General features: G+C 45.4%; 1 protein-coding gene across 7 annotated transcripts in view; it reads right to left on the reverse strand.

The window, feature by feature from the left end:
* The window catches only part of EVA1A (eva-1 homolog A, regulator of programmed cell death), a 51,622-nt gene that overhangs the window by 23,210 nt on the left and 6,875 nt on the right, over nt 1-21,537 (reverse strand). The window contains exon 1 of one of the 7 annotated variants that reach the window (XM_037064930.1): nt 20,937-21,041. The exons of 3 other annotated variants lie outside the window; for them this stretch is intronic. The gene's annotated coding sequence lies outside the window, so the exon portion shown is untranslated. Of the gene's footprint in view, nt 1-2,426; nt 2,516-20,936; nt 21,042-21,537 lie in introns of those variants that run through there. 3 more of the 7 variants (XM_037064931.1, XM_037064934.1, XM_037064935.1) reach the window with 3 other exon arrangements.

Raw genomic sequence — 21,537 nt, forward strand, 5'->3', positions numbered from 1 at the left:
TTTCATCAATGATTCAGCCTTCTTTCACCTTCCCTTTATTGACTGATCTCCATTTCTCTATAGTGATAGGAAGACACATAGAGAGACAGAGACAGAGAGAGAGGGAAAAGAAACAAGAGATTGTATAAGTAATTCTCTCTCAAACTTTCATCCTTTTCCCCTTTTCTTCTTCTCTTCCTTTCTCTGTATATATGTGAAATATATANACCTACATAAACTGTAACCTCCTCTGTTACACCTGATCCTGACCTTCCTGCCTCCTGTCTCTAAGAGAGATTTACCTGTTTTTAATCAAGTAATTTCCTCCTTCTTCCTATGTTATTTCATCAATGATTCAGCCTTCTTTCACCTTCCCTTTATTGACTGATCTCCATTTCTCTATAGTGATAGGAAGACACATAGAGAGACAGAGACAGAGAGAGAGGGAAAAGAAACAAGAGATTGTATAGGTAATTCTCTCTCAGACTTTCAGTCTCTTTCATCCTTTTCCCCTTCTCTTCTTCTCTCTCTTTCTCTGTATATAGGTGAAATATATATCACATATGTATATATATACATAGAGGTATATAGGCATAAACATGTATGTATTTATAAACATACATTTATGTGTGTATATATACATAGATATATATATGTACACCTACCTATCCTTTTCTTTCAAACGTTTTCTTACTCTTTTCCAAGCACTCTAGAAATCTCTCTTTCAGTCTCCTGGCTCTATCTACTCCTCATCCACAATAAACATGCCTAGTTTCTCTCATCCTTAAAGATATTCCCCTTGCTCCCTGACACTTGTCCTCCTTCCCTTCACAGACACACCTCTTCACAGAAACTGACATTTCCTCTCTCCATTTCTTTACCGCCGTTCACTCCCTTGGCCCACAAACATCTGGCTTCACATCCAGCCCATCTACCAAAGTATCTGTTGGTGAGGGGGCATGACGGAACCCTCAGGCCTGCGCCTGTAGCAAGAGTTCTGAGGTGGAGACTACCTTGGCTGTTGGGAATCTCATATCATTTTCATTCACGCTGGCCTGCACAGTAGCTGGCACACAAATTCTTTAAAATGAATTCTGTGAGAAGCTGAGAGTCAAGGACTGAAATGGGTGGGGCTAAGGTGGCCACACACAGGCTTTAGAACAGAATGAATATGGCCATACAACAGTGAAAGGACAGTCTTTTTGACAAACAGTGCTGGGACAACTAGTCATTAGTTTTGAATATCTTTACCTGGACTACTGAGTTAGCCTTGACAACCCAACCCAACCCAACAGGTGCTGACCAAAACCACAATAACAACCACGAACCCCTACTCCCTAGACAAAGGACCAGGAGAGGAACAAATGAGCAAGATGATAACCACTGTTGATCAGCCAAACACCATAAAAAAAACTGTGGCCCCACCTACACCAACTCAAGCAAAGGCTGAGTGAGAAGTCTAGGCTTCTACCTTTGAGAGACTATAACAGGACATCCCAAAGTCCCCAGAGTAAAGAAAGGCATTGGAGAGAGAAGAAAGACCATGAATTAAAGTATATGGCATGTCTGGAGCAAAGGGATGGGCAGCAAAGGGGTAGATACTCGCTTGGTGTCAGCAAGAGCCAAGTAGGAATATGGGACTTTCATCCCAGACAGCTGGTAATGAGCTACTCTTCCTGGCAGTACCAGTGGAGACCACCTGGGAAGCCTGGACATCCATCCCTGCCCAGCAGGAACTGGGCACCCCTCCCCCTCCCGGCTGGGGTAGTGTCCGAGGGGACCTCCTGCAGAGTCAGCACTCCCATTGCCTCTAGTGGTTATGGGCCCCATGGTCACCAGCATAATGTTAGTGGAGAACAGGCAGGATCTGGAACCCCCATTCTCCCCCAGCAGTAATGAGAAGCCAGTCGAGACACGACAGAGTACTTTGCCAGAGTTATCTGACTAAGATGTCAAAGCAGCCATGACATGAACACCTCAATGAGTAATTCTGAATGTGCTTAATACAAATGGGGAAAAAAGGAAATCATCAGCATAGAAATAAAAAGTCCCAGCAAAGAAACACAAGATACAAGGAATAAAATTAAAATTTTAGGATTAAGAAGTACAATACTCAAGATTTTTAAAAAAATCTAATAAATGGGCTCAAATAGCAGAATGGAAGGGACAAAGGAAAGAACTGGCAAACTGGAAGGAAGAACAAACAAGGGAACTTACTCGTAGGGGCAACAGAGTGCAAACAGACCAAAAAAAATTAAAGGGGGCCTTTGGGTTCTGTGAGACTATAATAAAAGATCTAACATTCATATCACCAGAGTCCCAGAAGAGGAGGAGAAACTAGGCAGAACTGAAAAAGTGAACAAAGCAATAATGGCTACTTTGGGTGGTTGGAGTGTCATCCCACGCACCAAGAGGTGGCAGGTTCAACTTCGGGTCGGGGCACACACCTACAGCGAGGGTTTGATCCCAGCTGGGGCGTGTATCGGAGGCAGCTGTTCAATGTTTCTCTCTCTCCCTCTCTCTCTTCCGCCTTCTCTCTCTCCCTTCTTCTCTCTCTAAAATCAATAAACATGTCCTTATGTGAGGAATTTTTTAAAGAAATAATGGCTGTAAAATCCCCAAGTTTGGCAACAGACATAAACCTCTGGATTCAAGAAGTTGGGCAAATCACAATCAAGATAATTAAACTCCTGGAAATCAAAAACAAAGAAAAGAATCTCAAAAGCAGCCTGAGAAAAACGACCGGATGGAGGTCAGAAAGAAGAAATAAAACTGTGCCTATCTGCAGGTGCCATGGGGTAAGCACAGAACATCCCAAGAAGTCTACAGAAACAAAAACAACCCAAAAACCCCAGTTAGGGAGGTCAGCAAGGTCACAGATGAGAGAAACATAACATACAAAAATCAAGTTTACTTCTACATACTAACAAAGAACACATGGACGGTGAAATTTAAAATATAATACCATTTACAATTGCCTAAAAAAACAAAATATGGATATATCTCTAATAAAACAAGCACGGAACTTGCACACTAAACACAACACAACGCTGTGGAGAGAAACGACAGATCTAAACAAACGAAGGGATGCACCACGTCTTCAGACTGAAAGCCTCAACGTAGTAAAGATGCTACTGCTCTCCAAACTGATAAACAAGTATAATACTATTCCTATCAAAACACCAGCAAGATTTCTTTGTAGATACAGTGAAGATATGCTAAAATTCATATGAATGCAAAGGAACTAGAAGGGTTAAAACGAGTTTCAAAAAGGAAGGAATGAGTCCACCCAGTGTCAAGACTTACTACTAAGCAACGTTAATCAGGACTGTGTGTTGCTGCAGGGAGACAGATACGTAGATCAATGGAACAGAACCCAGAAATAGACCTACACAAATATGGCCAACTGATTCCTGACAAAGGTGCAAAAGCAACTCAATGGAGGAAAGATGGCCTTTTCAACACGTGGTGCTGGAGCATCCGTGGGTGAAAAAGTGAGCCTGGAACTAAGCCCTTGACCTTGTATAAAATTCAACTCAGAATGGATCAAACACCAAAATGTAAAACTATGAAATGTTTAGAAAAAAAATCTTTAGAACCTAGTACTAGGCAAAGAGTTCTCAGACTGGACACCAAAATCACAATCCAAAAGAGGAAAAATTGATAATTTGGGTTTCATTAAAATTAAAAAACATGTCATCTGTGTTAACAAGGATGAAAAAGAGAAAACATAGAAAGAAACAGAGGGGTGGGCGAAAGTAGGTTTATAATTGTGAGTACGTGAAACACAGAGTTAATAACGCTATTGTAATAATCATGACCTGAATGCTTTTTCTACACAAACAACTGCAAACCTACTTTTTGCCCACTCTGGTATTTGCAAATCATATACCTACTAAAGGGACCTGTATCTAGAATATATAAAGAGCCTTCAAAATTCAACAGTAAAAAAGTGAACTATCCCCTGGCCAGGGTGGCTCAGTTCGTTGGCCATCATCCCACAAATCGAAGGGTCACTGGTTCGATTCCTGGCTGTGTGTGTCATATACCTGGGTTGCCGTTTGGTCCTGTGTCAGAGCGCGTCCAGAAGGCAACCACTGATGTCTCTCTTGCATCGATCTTTCCCTCCCCCTCTTTCTCCCTCCCATCTCCAGTCTCTAAAATAAAAAATAAAATTTTAAAAAATGTAAATATATTGTTTAAAAGTGAACAATCCATTCAGAACAGCAGCAAAGTCATAAAGAAACAGTTCACAGAAGATATATAGATAGCAAACAAGCCCATGAAAAGATAGTCAACATCATCAGTCACCGGGAAAATGCAAATGAAAACCACTATGAGATACCACTACGCATATACCAAAATAGCTAAACTAAAAACTAACAGCACAAATGTTGACAAGGATGTACAGAAACTATCATTCATTCGTTGCTGGTGGAATGTAAAAATAAAACAGCTCCTCTGAAAATCTTTGGCATTTTCTCAAAAAAAAACTAGACATGGGATTATCTATCTTACAACCCAGCAAATGCACTTCTGGGCATTTGTCCCAGAGAAATAGGGATTTATGGTCACACGAAAACCCACACGGATATTTATAGCAGCTTTATTTGTAAGAGCCAAAACCTGGAAACAACCCAAAATTCCTTCACTGGGTAAATGTTTAAACAAACTGTGGTACATCCATACCATGGTACACTACTCAGCAAGAAAAAAAAGGAACACACTTTGACACATGCAAAAACATGAACAAATCTCTAGAAAATTACGCTGAATGAAAAAACTCAATCCCAAAAGGTTGCATATTGTATGATTTCATTTGTATACTATTCTAGAAATGTCAAAACTATAGAAATGGGAAAAATTAGTGGTTTCTAATTTGGTAACAAACTAGGGGTTAAGGGAAGAATGGGGTCAGAAGGGAAGTGAGTGTAGCTATAAAAAGACAGCAGAGGAATCTTTGTGATGATAGAAGAGTTCTGTATCTTGACTAAACCAAGGTCAAGTTCTGCTTGTAAAATTACACTGTAGTTTTTGCAAGACATTACCCTTAGGGAAACTGGTTGAATGGAACATAGGATCTGTGTATTATTTCTTGCAAATGCATGTAAATCTGAAATCATCTCCCCTCCAAAAAGTCTCATTAAAAACAATTGTGTATGATCTCCAGAGTCATCCTAAATAATAGTTTTCACATTGAAGTTTAAGAAGCATCAATCTAGAAGATTCAACCAGAATGTTAGGAGAAATCCTTTTTCACGAGGAAGAGTTGAAGGGAAGAGAACATTTCATCTCGGAACATCTCGGAGAGGGAGATTATGAGAGTTTTCTTTTCCCAGAATATGAAGGAGGAAACAGGAGGAACTACACTTGGTTCATGTGGCACCGAGAAGCAGACAGGCTGCGGTACGGGAAAGGGCACGGGCCTCAGGACTGATGTGGCCTGTGCTTAAAACCAAGCTCCACTATTTCCTGTTTTAAGGCTGCACAAGTCAGTTAACCCTGTTTCCTCATCATTAAAACAAGACTCACGATTTCCTCCTCAACCCATCAATCAGCATCTAAGCAGAGAAATAGAAACTGCTTCAAGGATTTGCAACAGAAGGAATGTAAGACAGGGAACTGACTGCAGTGATAAAGACAGATGAAGGTGGCCATGGCTGGTGTAGCTCAGTGGATTGAGCACAGGCCTGCGAACCAGACAATCGTAGTTCGATTCCCAGTCAGGGCACATGCCTGGGTTGCAGGCCAGTTCCCTGCAGGCCAACTCCCAGCAGGCGACGCAGGAAAGGCAACCATACATTGATGTTTCTCTCCCTTTCTCCTTCCCTTCCCCTCTAAAGATAAATAAATAAAATATTTTATTAAAAAAAAAAGACAGATGAAGGTGATAGAGAAGCTGAGATGTACAGGCTGCTGCCATGACAACAAAGGCCAGAATTTAAATATCTCAACTTGGCATGAGTTTAAAAAGACCGAATTAGTGGGGATAAGGTCATACAGGATGGGACCATGAGGTGATCTACAGGTGAGCAACCACCAGCAGCAGGCAGCTGAAGGAACAAAGAGAGGGGGCAGAGTTACCCAGAGGAGCCAGCATCACCAGGTAAGGTGGAAGACCCAAAGGGTGGGAGCTGGAACCATAGAGATGCAGTCACTACTGGAGGAGATGCTTGATGAAGAGAAAGAGGGAAGATGTACTCTGGCTTCCTCCTCTCCTTTACCCGCAACCTGCCACTGGTGTCTTCACTGGCCAAACCTAGCAGGCCAGAGCACCCAGAGCCTGAGAAGGGCAGCCTCCAGGTCAGCCCCAGCCCTCCAGGGCAGAGCAGGGGTGAGGGGCAAACAGACCCAGGGCTGGCACACTCACAGCAGGGTTGTGAAGATGCAGAATATGTAAGATGCTTAGCACTTACATAGTAGGTGCTCAGTAAATGGTAATTCTAACTTCTATGGGTCAAAGTTCTGTCATGGGCATTTTGAACCACATTTTCTCATTACTTTATATCTAAATCCATAGAAACACAAGCTAGGATATTTGACTCATGCCACCAGAACTCTGCCAAGAATGCTCCCCTCTCCCCTAAGTGAGCAGCATATCTGAGAAATGTGAAAAGCAGCCTGGTCCTAAAATTTCACTGTGTAAAGCAAATGTTGAGTCTCCACAGCTGCTGGCCTCAGCCTACCCAGAGGAACAGTTTCAGTGAAATATTAAATCTCTGAGAAAGCCACTCTGGGGCAAGACTGCGCAGTAATTCAAGCAGCATGTGCAAAATTTATTTAGTGTTGGCCAGGAATGGTTTTAATTATGTGAAGCCTTCAGAATGAGAAGAAAGTGGCTGAAGATGTTGGACTAAATCACAAAGGCTCTAGAAGCTCGCAGCTCTCTCCCCAGTTTCAGTTTATTTCCGCAGTCCCTAAACCGTAAGCACAAAGGAAGCTCCCATGGAGTTGGACGATGGCACTGTGAGAACCACGGTGCAGCCAGCAGCAAAAAACAACCAAGAGGGAAACATCAGCACCGCAGTCCAAAGACCTCCAGAGCAGTGTGAAGGCCACACGTCCAGTGTGGAAAAACAATCTGGGTAGGGACAGAAGTAGGGGTGAGAACCCAAAGGAATGATCAAAACCTGGAAGGCAAGAAGCAAGATGCTTTCACCGAAGGTCACAGGTGAGTGCAAGGTGCAGTGTTTACTGTGCATCTATGGGACACCTTGCGTTTCCTTGGGAGTTACTGGTGAGGTGTTGGTATTGGACTTGAAGTAGCACCTGGGAATAAGAAGGCCAGGGCCCATCCCTGAGGATGACACAGGCACTGCAGACTGGGCCTGGAAGACAAGAGCTGAGCCAACCCTATGGGTCTTAAAATGATCAATGAGTAGAAACCATAATGCCTCCCCTAGGTTGGTGGAACAGACAGAAAACCCAGGAAGTCACAGACTAGCTTTCAGCCTCTGGGTTCTGTTTACAGGGAGCAGAGCCCTGGTGCGAGCCTGGGGGCAGGAGTTTCTGTCCCAGGAAGGCCTCTATGAGGAAGAACATCAGAAAGAGGATATGAAGAGACAAGCAAACTCTAGTCCTCTGAGCAAAGCACAAGATTTGAGATAGGCAACAAGGTTCTCATGACTAGCCTTAAGGCCCCACGTGGAGCCCTAATATCTATGCCCAGAGGGTCAGGGCTCAAGGATTTGCTGCATCAAGTCATATAAACCTGAGCAATACGGTGGGGGGTGGTCCTAGCTGGAAGGAGGAGGACGGGGAGCCATCCTGTCCTGACTCGAAAGGGAAGTCCAGAACATTGAGATTGGATGAGGGAAGGAGGGGAGACTCTGCCTGGATTTCCCAAAGATCTCTCCAGCCAGCAGTGTCTGAAATTCATCCTCCCCATGAACTCATTCCTCCTTTCTCTGCAGTATTCACAATATCCTGAGCTTCCCAGTCACTCAGGCTTGAAGATGGGGCATCATCACAAACTCTTCCTCTCTCCTGTCCTGAAAGTTTTATCTCATGTCCATTCAAACTCAGCATCGCCACTACCGCTCACCTAACTCAGGAGTTCCCTCCTGTTCTCCTCCCACCCCAGTAGCATATGCTGGTGCCAGGTAGAGCATTCAGAAACAGTGTTCTAACAATGCCACAGCTCTCTTCTAATATTGTCACCTACAGAGTAAAATTTAAAGGTGAGCCTGCAGATCAAGACTCTTCATGGGTCCCCTCAACCTTTCCAACACAGCCCAAAGTCCAGGCAAATGATGCCACTCTCTTCTCCATACAGTTTCCACCTGGCTCTACCTCTGGGTTTTTCTCTGACGAATGTGCTTCTCTACGTGACTGCATTCCTGGGTCTTACCCATCCTTCAAGGTCCATGTCACACCCCCATACAATTGCTCCCTCCTTTAGACTCCCGTAACCCCATGTGGCAATATTTTGCAGACAGTAAGAGCACATGCTTTTTATATATTTGTGTTAGTCTACAAGCTCTTTGGTAATAAGGGCCTTACATCACCAGATTCTTCTTTGTAGAGAAGACACAGGCGGCCCCAAGGACGCTGAGTTTGGTCAGCTTCTTGGAAATGTAGTGTGGTGGGAACAGAGAGGTGGCTAAACCAGGAAACAGAGCAGCTGACTGACTAGGGCAAGGGCTGTGCCCCAGCAAAATCCCCCCATTCAAGTCTCAGCTGGTCTAATTCACCGGGTGCTTGAGTAACACTTGACCTCCCATATCTGAAGTCAACTCAGTTAGAAGGCATTAGGAAGAAAATAGGATGTCTATTGAAAACCAACATGTGCTTCCAGGATGAAGCTTGTCCCACCCTTTACCCCCATATGCTAAAAGACTACAATCTTGGGGCTGAAAATACACACACACACACACACACACACACACATACAAGAAATGCAAAGAAGTTTGGGGGGAAAACTTTGGAAAGGAAGGTCAGAGTCATATTGAGATCCTGGAGTGATAATTAGGGCATTGCAGAGTCATTCTCTGAAGTATGAAAATAAATGAGGTAACCCTGACAAAGAACACCAAATATAAAGGAAAAGGCCCATGGCTGGACCCTGGAGAAAAACAGCCTGCCGCGGTCTCCTGGAGAAAGAAGAAACTGTCACAGAGACCGGCAGGAAGTGGTCAGACAGAATCATAGCCTTCATACCACTCTGGGCATGAAAGGAATTTTAGCCCTGTTGGTCACACTGACATGTGCTTGAATAATTTTGACCAAATCCTGTGTGGATTTTTCTCTCTAGAATTCCAAGTAGGGCAGGACACATTGGTAGACTTGTGGACCCTTAACCAAGACCATTAAAAAGACGATTCACTTGCCATTTTATTCCTAACCAGTATTTAAGCAAAGACTTCAGTTTACCACCAGTAAGGCCTCCCAAGTCCAGCATATCTAAGGCATCTGCAAATGTACGCTCACAGAAATAATGCCCAACCGAGGACCATACGTATGGGAACAAGAAGCATTGCAGGCCATCAGATGCTTTTCTGTTTTGGCCTACACGTCCCAGGCTGACTTCTAAGTCTATTACAATTATAAAAACCAGAGCATAAGCACAGGGCCCCTGAGGAAGTCAGAAGGGTGGATCAAAACCCCTGAATTTGGGGAGTCTCGAAGCCCAGGGAAGTCCCTAATGGAGCCAGAAGAAAGGGAAATTCTAGGTTAGCAGGGTACCAGCTCTCCTTGGTGGGACCTGTGTGGGTCCTTGGGGAGGTGGGAAGCTTCTACCTGAGACCTTCCTGATGGCTCCTCACCAGAGGAGCTAGTCCCACAGCCACACAGGACCTGCTCTGAGCCAGTTCTACTCAATTCACACACAAACTGCTGAGCACCTGGGATGGGAAAGCCCTGAGCTGGACAGACGTTTCTCTGGCCCTACCAGGGAGGCCCATCAAGTCAGCTCTGCAGCTTCCCTGAAACCACAGTTGCCTTACCCCTTACTCAAACACAACGGCATTCGACCTATTTGTTTCAAGGGGTCTACAAATGTTAGATTTAAGTAACATGAAAAAAAATTTTTAACTGTAGACAGACACACTCAAGTGTGTGATATGTCAAATGTGAACAATCATGGACCCCATCGACACCAGGTTAATATATTCACGTCTACTTCAAAACAGAGGTTCTCTTGCAAAAGCCATGAATATGTTTGAACACATGTAGGTATGGCATTAATTAGGAAAGCTGTAGTTCCAAAGGTGTCTTTTCACAACTCAGATCCATGCAAGCCTTCTCATGCTGTGAAACTGCAGGATCAAGCACGCTCCCAGCCCCCTGGCTCACCCGTGCCACGCTCAACTGAATGCTGGGCAAGGCTCAGAAGACCCGTGCTGTATAAAGGCATAACAATAAACTGCACAGTAGTAAATGACCACATAATACGTGGCATGATGGTTGAGTATCATCGGTAGCTTTTGTGCCTGTCTTATCCTTAGAGTGCTTGGCGGCAGTCCCTGCATCGTGCCCCCAGCCTCTCCTCTCCCGACTCTGCACTTTGCTCATTCATTTACTAGTTCATAAAACAATGAGTGTTGAGTTTAAAATTCCAAACAAGACTGACTCAGGAATGCAGGGCCCTGCTGTTACCACCCCTCCTACATACAGTCCATAAAGCGTTATGATGAGTTTCAACTCGACATGTCGAAAATTTTTACTGTGTTAAAGGTTTTATTTAAGTGATTGCTAGAAAGAAACAGGCACTCAAGTTTCTGAAAATAATTTCAGTAACATAATTAACAACTCATAATGGCAAATACATTTTGGGGAAGCATTTTCGGTGAAACAAAGCAATACCTTGGTTGAAGAACCTGTTCATGCAACCCTTTTAATCAGATGCGTTACAATTAAGGAATGCAAAGAGTTACACAGTGTTAGTGAGTGGACTTTAAGCACATTTTGCTATATTCCTCTTTCAAGTTTCTGGGTCAGTTTAGTCCGAGTAATCTGAAGTTGCCAGGTATCCTCTTAGAAGTGCTATCACTTCCAGTGTCTACCTGCCACAACTTTCTCAAGGCTGTCCAGCCAACATACAGAACACAGGGATGCATTAAGAGGGCTATGAGCCTGCAACTGTCATCCCAAACGCTCAGTTTCAAATTTTCATATTCATCATAACAATCCCATTGTTTTCATTAGCTGTACATTATAAATTAGAATCATCACAGAATATAATATATACAAAAATATTTCTTTCTTCTGTTTGACTTATTGATATTCCATACAACATTTCATTTGAAGAGCTTTAATGCTACCAAATTGAAAATCACTGTGTTTTTCACTACACAGGAGAAACACAAGAAAGGATGAAAAAAAATCTTTCTGCCCTGGCTGGGTGGCTCTCAGTTGGGTGAAGTGTCCGTCACCCTGTACACCAGAATGTTGCGGGTTCGATTCCTGTTCAGGGTACATGCCTGGGTTTAGGGTTTGATCCCCAGTCAGGGCACATGTGGGAGGCAGCCGATTGATGTTTCTCTCTCACATTGGTGTCTCTCTCTCTCTCCCTCTCCTTCCTTCTCTGAAAATCAATAAACATACCCTCAGGTAAGAATTAAAAAAGAAGAAAAAAAGAGCCCTGGCTGGTGTAGCTCAGTGGATTGAGTGTGGGCCTGTGAACCACATGATCGCAGTTCGATTCCCAGTCAGGGCACATGCCTGGGTTGCGGGCCAGTTCCCGGCAGGGGACGTACAAGAGGCAACCATACATTGATGTTTCTCTCCTTCTCTCCTTCCCTTCCTCTCTAAAGATAAATAAATAAAATCTTTAAAAAAAGAAAAAAAAATATCTTTTTGGTTAGAAAGGAAGAAACTAGATGTGTGTTAGTGTGCCTCACGCATAGCCCCAGGTGGAAACTCAAAAAAAAAAAATGCTTGTTGAATTAATCAGTGGTGAAGCAGATATAGTGCCCTTGCTCATGGAACTGGCGGGGAGGAAGCTTTGGAAATGGAGAAACAGAGAAGGCCATAGAGGAAGTCCTGCTTTTCCTATGAAAACCATCTTCCCACAAGTAAGTGGGCAGGGATCTCACTGTGTGAAGCGAGGCGCACCAAAGAGACGACGGCCAGTGGTAACCACACGTGGGCCCTGACCAGCCGAGCTGAGGTGCAGCATAACGGAGAGACTGTCGTGAGCCGAGAGGTCTCTGGATTTGTGGCAGAGAAAAAAACGTGGTAACCAGACACAAGCTTCTGAAGGAAAGAGGGCTAGGAAAAGTAAAGCCTGCAGAGCAGAAGCAAAGCGCTGACTAGGAGTCATTCATTCACTCACTTGTCGATTAAGCACCATTAACACAGGCACACTGGAGTTATGAAGATAAACAAGCCTTGGTCACTGTCTCTCTGCGAGAGGGAAGCATAGGCAAGGTAAGAGAAGACTGGGTGGGGCTTCTCTTAGCCCCCTATGACAGCTTTCTGGAAGAGGAAGCCCCGGGAGGACAGTGAGGGGAACACACTGCAAAAGAAAGAGCATTCATGCAGAAAGACAAGATTTGAGACAGAAAACAGTTGGGAAACAGCAAGTAGATCAAAAATGGGTACAGCACAAGGTGAAAAGCGAAGAGGTGGCAAGAGATGGGGCTGCTGAAGGGGCCTGGTGTTCTCTGCTGGCCTGACCTCTCTCCTGTCAGCACGAGGGAGCCAAGGGAGACGCTATGCTGAGGACAGCACAGTAAAGCTTGGCACACACTCCCCTTTCCAATAGGTTCACCCTGTTTGCTTGTATGGCTTCCCACAAGAACTCCGAGAGCAGGAACTGTCCTTTTCACTGTTTTCATCTTTATATCCTCGGAGCTTAGTGTACGCCTGGAATGCAACAGGAACTCAGCACGTATATGAGCGAATGAGCCAAGTGCAAAGTAGGAAAAGCAGAGGCTGGGGGCACCACACAGGGAGAGTCCTAGAGAACGCTGGCAAATGCAAAGGCGGAGCGGTAGGACAGGAAACCCTCTGAAATATGAGAAACTATGAGCAAATAGAGACAGAACCCTCCTCTCCCAAGAATCATATGGAGGAAGTGGACAGAAAAAATGACCACAGTTGAAAATACTTTGAAGTGGGATCTGGACTGAGCCCAACTTGGTCACCTCAGTCTGAAGAAACAGTCTGAATTCTTCATGGGAAAAGAGCTGTGTTCTGGGTTGAATTATGTCCTTCAAAAAAGATATGTGACAGTCCTAACCCCCAGTACCTCAGAATGTGACCTTATCTGGAAATAAGGTCTTTTCAGATTTAACAAAGTTAAGATGAGGTCAGTACAGTGGGCCCTCATCCAATGTGACCGGTGTCATTAAAAGGGGAAATTTGGACACAGACACACACAAGTGAGGAAACTATGTGAAAGTCCCCTCTGCACAAAATGCCTAAGGCTACCGAAAGCCAGAGGAGAAACAGGGAACAGAGCCTACCCTAGTGCCTTCAGAGGGATACCTCTTCTGGCCCCGGCTGGACTGTGAGACAATACACTTCCGTTGAAGCCAGCCAGTTCACAGGGCTTTGTCACAGCAGCCCCAGGACACTAATACATCCTGGTTGCCAAAGCAGATCAACAGTGACGCAGACACATTCACCTCCCCGAGAGGCCCTCCCCCTCCTCGGTGCTGGATGGGCTCCATTCCTGCTGTATGTGTGTCCATCCTCCCTGGCCCAAGGCGTGGGTCATGCAGTTGACTCACATCAATCATGGCCGTCTCTTTGCCATTCTGTTTATCATGGGAAGCAATCCTGGCCAGGAGGTCTCCCTAAAAGGACCTCTGTATCCAGGATGTAACTCAGTTACTCCTGAATATTTTTTCATAAAAGTTTTTACAATTTTTATTTCTTTATTTTTGGAGAAAAGGGAAGGGAGGGAAAAAGACTGAGAGAGAAACATTGATGGGTTGCTTTCTGCACACCCCCAAATGGGGACCTGCCGGCCTACAACTCAGGCATGTGCCCTAACCAGGAATTGAACTGGTGATTTTTCTGTTTGCAGGACAATGCCCAACCCAACAAACACACCAATCAGGGCTGTTCTTGACTATTTCTATATCTCTAAAGTCCTGTTGAAAATATGCAGCACAGAGGCAGTCTCTAACTGAACCTGGACAGACACTAACTTAATGCTCAGCAGGGTTACTAGACAACCTGACAGAGAATGGTAACTGAATTGATCTCCTCGACACATTAGATTTGTTCTATCAGACGTTAACCTTGACCTCCAGGATTTAAACCTACAAATTTTCCCATATCTGATATTACTACCTCAATTTGACGAATATCTCCTGTGCTTCTGTGTTACTCACTGAATAAGGCAATGTTCTGATCTGGGCATTGTACTGAAATTCAGGGATTTCCTAACCCATAACCTAATACCACACTGTCTTCACGTTGTAACATGAACACAATCGTCTGGTTAGAGCTCCAAGTCCAGCTCTGAGTTTGGCTGCACGTCCTTCCTCAAACACAGAATAATTCCCACCTAACAGTTTTTGCAGCTAAAACACAGGTTCAGTTCTTACTAAAGCCAGAGGCGTGGTGATAACTTTAAAAGGCAAGATGGGTCTGAACAGAGAGAGGGAAGGTCGAGGCAGGAGCTGCACAGGTGAGGTGGGGAGAAGACCACATTTCAGAAATGGCACAGGCTTTGCCACCAGACCCCCTTCCATCTCAATTCCACCCTTTACCAGCTATGTGACTTTGGGCAAGTGACTTACCATGTCTAAACCTCAGTTTGGAAAAGAGCAAATACAACTTAATATCCTTAAGAATTCTGCTTAACATTGAGGTAATCTGTGTAATGTTCCCAGCGTGGTATCTCGTGACCAGCAGGTAACCTCCTGGGATGTGCGCATGGTTCTGAGTCACACCTCCACCACAGCCACAGTTTTTTTCCACTGAGAAATCAGTCCACTAAGCATTAAAGGAACAACCAGACATGTTCTCATTAAATTGGTTACATAGTCCTATTATTTTAATGTTGAAGCATTTCACAAACCATTTCTCCCCATGGTCTCTCCCTTAGTTCCCAGAATTAAAGCAAGGTCTCCTAACTGGCCTCCCAACCTCCGTTCTCTCCCCGTCTTCCAATGCAACCTCCACGGAGCCACCAGAAGTAGTGTTCTTTTCTTTTATTTTTTTTTTTACATTTTATTATTTTTAAAGAGAAGGGAAGGGAGAAAGAGAAGGAGAGAAATATCGATACAGGAGAAAAATATCCATTTGGTTGCCTCTCACAGACCCCAAAAGGGGACCAGGCCTGCAAGCCAGGCACGTGCCCTGACGGGGAATTGCACCAGTGACCTTTCAGTTTGCAGGCAAAGCCCAACCCACTAAGCCACACAAGTCAGGGCCACCAGCATTTGCATTCTTGAGCAGGGCTTGATAAACCACAGCTCACAGGTAAATCCAGCCCATAGCCTGTTTCTTGTGTGCAGAGTTTTATTGGAACAGAGGCACACTGACTCATTTACATACTGTCCGTGGTTCCATTTGCACTACAGCGGCAGAATTGAGTAGCTGTGACACAGCCAGGAAAGCTTAAAATATTCACTAAATGTTCTGGCCAGCGTGGCTCAGTTGATTGGAGCGTCATCCCATACACCAAAAGGTTAGATTAGATTCCCAGTCAGGGCAAGTACGGAGGCTGTGGGTTTGATCCCTAGTTGGGCTGTGTATGGGAGGCAACCAACCAGTCCATATTTCTTCCATGTCGNCTGACTCATTTACATACTGTCCGTGGTTCCATTTGCACTACAGCGGCAGAATTGAGTAGCTGTGACACAGCCAGGAAAGCTTAAAATATTCACTAAATGTTCTGGCCAGCGTGGCTCAGTTGATTGGAGCGTCATCCCATACACCAAAAGGTTAGATTAGATTCCCAGTCAGGACAAGTACGGAGGCTGTGGGTTTGATCCCTAGTTGGGCTGTGTATGGGAGGCAACCAACCAGTCCATATTTCTCCCATGTCGATGTCCCCCCCCCTTATTCTCTCTCTAATATCAACAAAAATTCTTAAAAAATAAAAATAAAAAATATTTATCACCTAGTCCTTCACAGAAAAAGTTTGCTGGCCTCCTGGTAACTTGTTGTAGAACACTCCCTTTGTCAGCTCATCGCCCCCTCCAGTGACCTGCCTGGAGGATAAAGTCTAAGCCGTGTGCCTTAGCCCTCGCCTCACTTTCCGGACTCACCTCTCACTGCCCGCTGTGTGCAGCCTAAACTCCATCTCCACCGAATGAGAGTCCTCTAGACACACCAGGTTCCCTTCACCTACAATATTAGCACTCCTTCCCACACAGAAAACTTCTACCTGTTCTTTAAGATTCTTCCTCGATATCTTTTCCTTTATGAAACCTTCCAAAACTTCCCCCAGCCCTATCCTAGGGTCAGGAACTCCCTCCTTAGAAGCAATATCCCACCAATAAATGGTGTGTCATACACAGCAGATAGGGGTCTACATATCTGTCTTCCTTACTAGACACCCTTCCTCTACCCTGTTCTTGCCCATTCCCTCCCGGAACACTTGTTCTTTTCCAGCATCATACCCACCATAGTTTGTAGCTGTGTATTTCTTTGTGTATTTATTTCCTTACTGTCTTTCCCTAACAACTGTGAACCTCAAGAAGGCAGGAACTAAGACTGTTGGAGTCATCACCACATTACCATCACCTGGTCTGGAGCCAGCCACGTGGTAGTTGCTCAATTTGTTCAATGAACAAATGATTGGATAAATGAGGGAAAAAGATTTTATGAATGAATCAAGTACAAATGAAAGAAACTAAGGTATCAAAGCTGTTATTTTCTGAGCATGCTGAATTCTGCCCCTCAGACCTTCTTGCAGCCCCAGGGTCCAGAAGGTTGGATGGGCATAAGCATCACCTATAACTCCGGAGCACGGATACAGCCCTAGTCACTCTTGAAATCAGTGTGGAATGTTTCCATAAGCCCTTTCCCAGGACAGCAAATTCAGACCCTGTGGAACCGGAATGAAGTCCATGTAGAATTATATGATTGAGTCCATGTTTGCACTGAACCAGATAGTATCCCAGACGTGCCCTCCTGGAGGACATCGTCCACTCATTGTTTGCTGAGGAAAGGTGGGCAAGATTCCCACAGCTTCATCCTTCTGTCCCTAAAGAGAGCACCCTATCTGTCCACCATAGCCACATTCAGCCAAAGGCACTCTGCACCATGCTCACACCCAGGTGAGAGACCTTGGCAAGATGGGGTGGGGGAGGTGAAGCAGGAATGATCCTCCTCTGGTTCTCACAGTGTGTAGTCCCAAGGGGAACTTCAAGCTTGAATGCAACCCTTGGAAGATGTACTATTCACTTTTTCTGATACTCAATATCAAACAAATAATTCATCTGAGTTGCTGCTTCTTATTTTACACACACACACCCCTCCCAAGGCTATTTCCTATGTTGCCTTTCTGATTCTTCAGGACAGACCCATCCATAAAGGCCCTCTGTGGAGACGTGTGTATTTCATGATTTGTTTTTAGGAAAAACAAAGATGCATTTTCAACCAAAGCAAGTTTATGAAGTTGGCAGCTTTGAGCCTTAGGGATGGCAGCACCATGAACCAAGGCAAAGTTGAGTATCTTGTTTAAGTCAAAGATTAACCCTCTATGGTATCTACCTCTGGTCTGAGCTACAAAGGAGTTTTATGTATTAAACACAGAGATTGCCTTTGGCTCTAAACAAATACATCCCCTCAGAGCCTACTGGACCTGTGTCCTTTAAGCCCGGTAACAAAGCATTCATAAGGAAATGTCAGTCTTTTCCATTATTAAGAACTTAAATGGCAGCAGCCAAATCATCTAGGCTTCTAGGGTCTTACTAAGCATAGGGTTGTCACCCAGCAAACCTCCTTATAATGTGCCTCCCATTTCCTATAAGATCCAAGCAACTGTCTCCTTCTACAGACTTACCTTCTGCCCAATCACCTTTCCCTCTGCTCAGGACATGTGCTGTTGTAGGTTGGGTTCAAAGCCAGTGTCCTGTCTCCTCCCCTTCCCCACCCACCCCAAACCCAGCCCCCATTATGCTGTGTCCCTTCCTCTCCTCTCACGGCTTTGCGCCACCCATTCCCTTTACCACCCTGGTGTCTACAGAGCACACTGGGCCCTTTCAGAGAATATTTCAAAGACAAATTCAGAGGAGGATGTACTGCATGACCTTGATCTCGTCTGGACTCAACAACAGGTAATGATTCACAACTGGGTATTGGGAAAGAAATTTTTTCTACCCTACCTGATAAAAGCTGAAAGTCCCAAACACCTATCAGGGACTTCTAAGTGACTTCTAACCATTAATAAAGAAGGTGTCCAGCACATTCAGAGAAACATTTCAAATCTGTGTGGAAGAGGAAAGGCAGCAGAGACCCCTTCCCAGTGCGCATTAGTGCTTTTGTGGCCACCTCGTTGGTGGGGCCTCCTCTGTCTCTCTCTCCCCATTTACATATGAACAGGCTTTTCCATCTTCAACACAACCCCTCTACCTAACACGTCTGGTTACCACCTTCTCCTCCTGATACTTTCATAGCCCAGCTTCTGGGAAGAATCACCTGTGCTTGTGTCTCTGCCTCCTTACCCCACGTTTGTCCTCAGCCAACCTCGTCTTTCAAAGTCCACTAAGTCACCAATAGCCTCCAAATTCCCAAATCCAAGAATATTGCATTTCTTTTCCTAGTCATTTCCACATCCCTTGATGCTATTGATTCCCCCTCCTGGAAACTCTTCTCCCTCATTCCAGTCTCCCATTTCTTACTACCTGCTTGGCCCAGCCCTCCCCGCACTGCCTTCATCACTAGGTCCTTTCCTTTCCCTCTGTCAGAGGTCAGTGTGGCGAGCCAGGCCCCCCACTCCCACAGTCAGTCTGGCACAGACCCTGACAGCGCAGGCCCTGGATCCTGGCTACCTGGGCTAAAATCCCAGGTCCATCACTTGGATCTGTCTGTATGGCCTTGGGCAATTACTATCCCGTGCTTCAGTTTATTCATTTGAAAAACAGGTATAATTACAGTGTTTCCTAGCAAAGGTCATTAAGAGGATTAATACACATAAAGTATTTACAGCACACAGTACACATTCAATTAGCATCAGCCATTATGATTCCTCTTCCCATACTCTACACTCTGCTTGAGCAACTGCGCCATGCCATGACTTCATTGTTCTTGCCAAATGTTTACACATGCACCTTCTTTAAGAACTCTCTCCATGTCAGCCTCTAAAACCACGTGCCCACTAGACATGTACCCCTGGCCATCCCTAAGATGCTTCAAATTCAGTGTCTGACCATGAGCTCATCATCTTTTCCTGCAAATGCTGCTCTTCCTCCTTCTCCTCAGTTCTCCCTCCTAACGAATAGCCCTACTATGCTGCCACTTGGTTGCGCAGGCCAAAATTCCAGAGTCATCCTAGACTCCTGCCCCTCCCTTACTTCCCCGCTCGATCAGTCACCAAATTGTGTCAACTTTATTGCTGAAGTATCTCCTGAGTCTATGCCCAATTCTCCACCTTTATTACCAGTGTCTTAGATAGAACCTCACGTTTTTCACCTGGATGATATTAAGCGACCATAATATTACAAAATATTATTGGTGCCCTGGCTGGGTGGCTCAGTTGGTTGGAGCATTGTCTCATACACCAAGAGGTTGCAGGTTCGATCCCTGGTCGAGGTTCATGTGGGAGGCAACAGATAGATGTTTCGCCCTCACGTCAGTGTTTCTCTTTATCTCTCTCTCCCTTCCTCTCTCTCTAAAATCAATGAACATATCCTTGGGTGAGGGTTAAATAATAATAATAATGTGAATACTACTACTAATAATGGCCACTGTTATCACATGCCAATTATGGATCAATCAGTGTAGTAGAGACTTCACATACTTCATCACACATAATCCTGACCACTGTCCATACCATCCACATGGGAGGAATTAGAGTCCCTGTTTTCAGGTGAGAAGGCAGAGGCTCAGAGACATTTAATTAACAGCCTAAGTTACACAGAGACGTTGTGGGGCTGAGATGCAGACTGGTGTTCGTCTGACTTGAAATCAGCTTTCCCACCCTCCTGACTGCAGTGGTGTCCTAACGGGCCTTCCTGCCACCAGTCTTATTCCTGTTCAATATCCACGCTGTTGCCAGAGAGATCTATTTTTACAATGAAACTCTGACTTAGTCTCCCTTCTGTGTGAAATCCTGACACAGCTCCCCAGTGCAGAATAAAACATACGCTCTTCAACAAGATGTGATCACTTTGTCCGTTTACAGACCTGCTTCCCTTCGCGCCCACCAGGCCTCCCTCCCTCCCATTTTGGAGCACACTGTGCCTGCTCAGCCAGCCATGCTGTCCTTCTCGCTGCCGCCTCTGCCTGGGATGCCCTTATCCTCTCATCAGCCTGGACGCCTCCATCTCGGCCTACTAGATGCACATCCTCTTGCACCGACCTGCTGACAGGCTGAGTTCAGTTAGTGACCCGAGTCTAGATGCCTACAGTGCTCTGTGGCGGCCTCTAGTGCAGCATTTTGGAGTGGAGCAACATGCACTGATCAAGCACCTACTATGTGCCAGAGTTTCCAGTAGGCTCCAGTGATTTGAGAATCAGTAAGACACACGTCCAGCTTTCAGAGAACTCACTTAAACAAGAGATGGACAGTAACATGCTGCGTTGCTACATCTGATTCGCCTGTCTCCACACCGGATTACTAAGGTTCTTGGGAAGGAAGAGTATCTTGTTCACCTTTGTGTCCCCAAGGCCTAGAACTGGACTCCACACACAGGAATGTCAGTAAACACTGACAGCTGCAGCTGAGCTGACACACAAGCCCACCCATGGGGACACTCCACTTGCATGTGTGTCTTTCCAGACTCCACATGTCCAAGTCATTGTCTTCTGCACCCTGCTGCTTTGACATGCAGCAGGCTCTCACAATGGAGAATTTCTAGGCCAGTCACCCCACCCATGTAACTCACCTGCTGAGAGACAAAGGGACCAGGTACTCACAGCAGGTAAATGGCACTGCTGACACCCCTTCCAGGGCTCACCCCACCCACCCCCAGGTTCACTGGCACGTCTCACTGCAGGAAAGAAGGGAGCTGCTGTCTGAGGCTGCTCAGCCCCCTGGCACACAGAACAGGAGCTGCAGGAAGGTACTACATGTGTCTTCCAGTAACAGCCCTTCCCTCTCCATCCCATGCACGGAGGCTGTGGCCTGTCTTGTCCTAACAAGACGAGCCAGTGAAAGGACAAGCATGTCCATGTTTGTGTCCGTGCCCGGGGCAAGACAGCTCAGGCAGGCCTTTGATCAGGGTCTCTGTGCAGAAATAAGATCCCCTGAAATCTGTTCCCTGCAGCGGCCGCCTGTCTAACAGGCAGGAGGGCACAGGGCAAAGGGGAGAGGCTTAAATTACAGCAGGTGTTCTGTAAAAAAGCCTTCTTTTTCTCACAAGTTTAGGGTGACTTCTCCTCTAAGCGGCATTTCCGCCTCCTCTCACGGTGGAGGACAAAGTGCAAGCTGCCCAGGTGATCAAAAAGGGGCGAGGGGAGGAAAGGAGAGGTGCCGAACCCCAGGGC

This window comes from Sturnira hondurensis, unplaced genomic scaffold, assembly GCF_014824575.4.
Source record: "Sturnira hondurensis isolate 20B ecotype Veracruz unplaced genomic scaffold, ASM1482457v3 Scaffold0015596, whole genome shotgun sequence".
Classification (NCBI taxonomy): Eukaryota; Metazoa; Chordata; class Mammalia; order Chiroptera; family Phyllostomidae; genus Sturnira; species Sturnira hondurensis.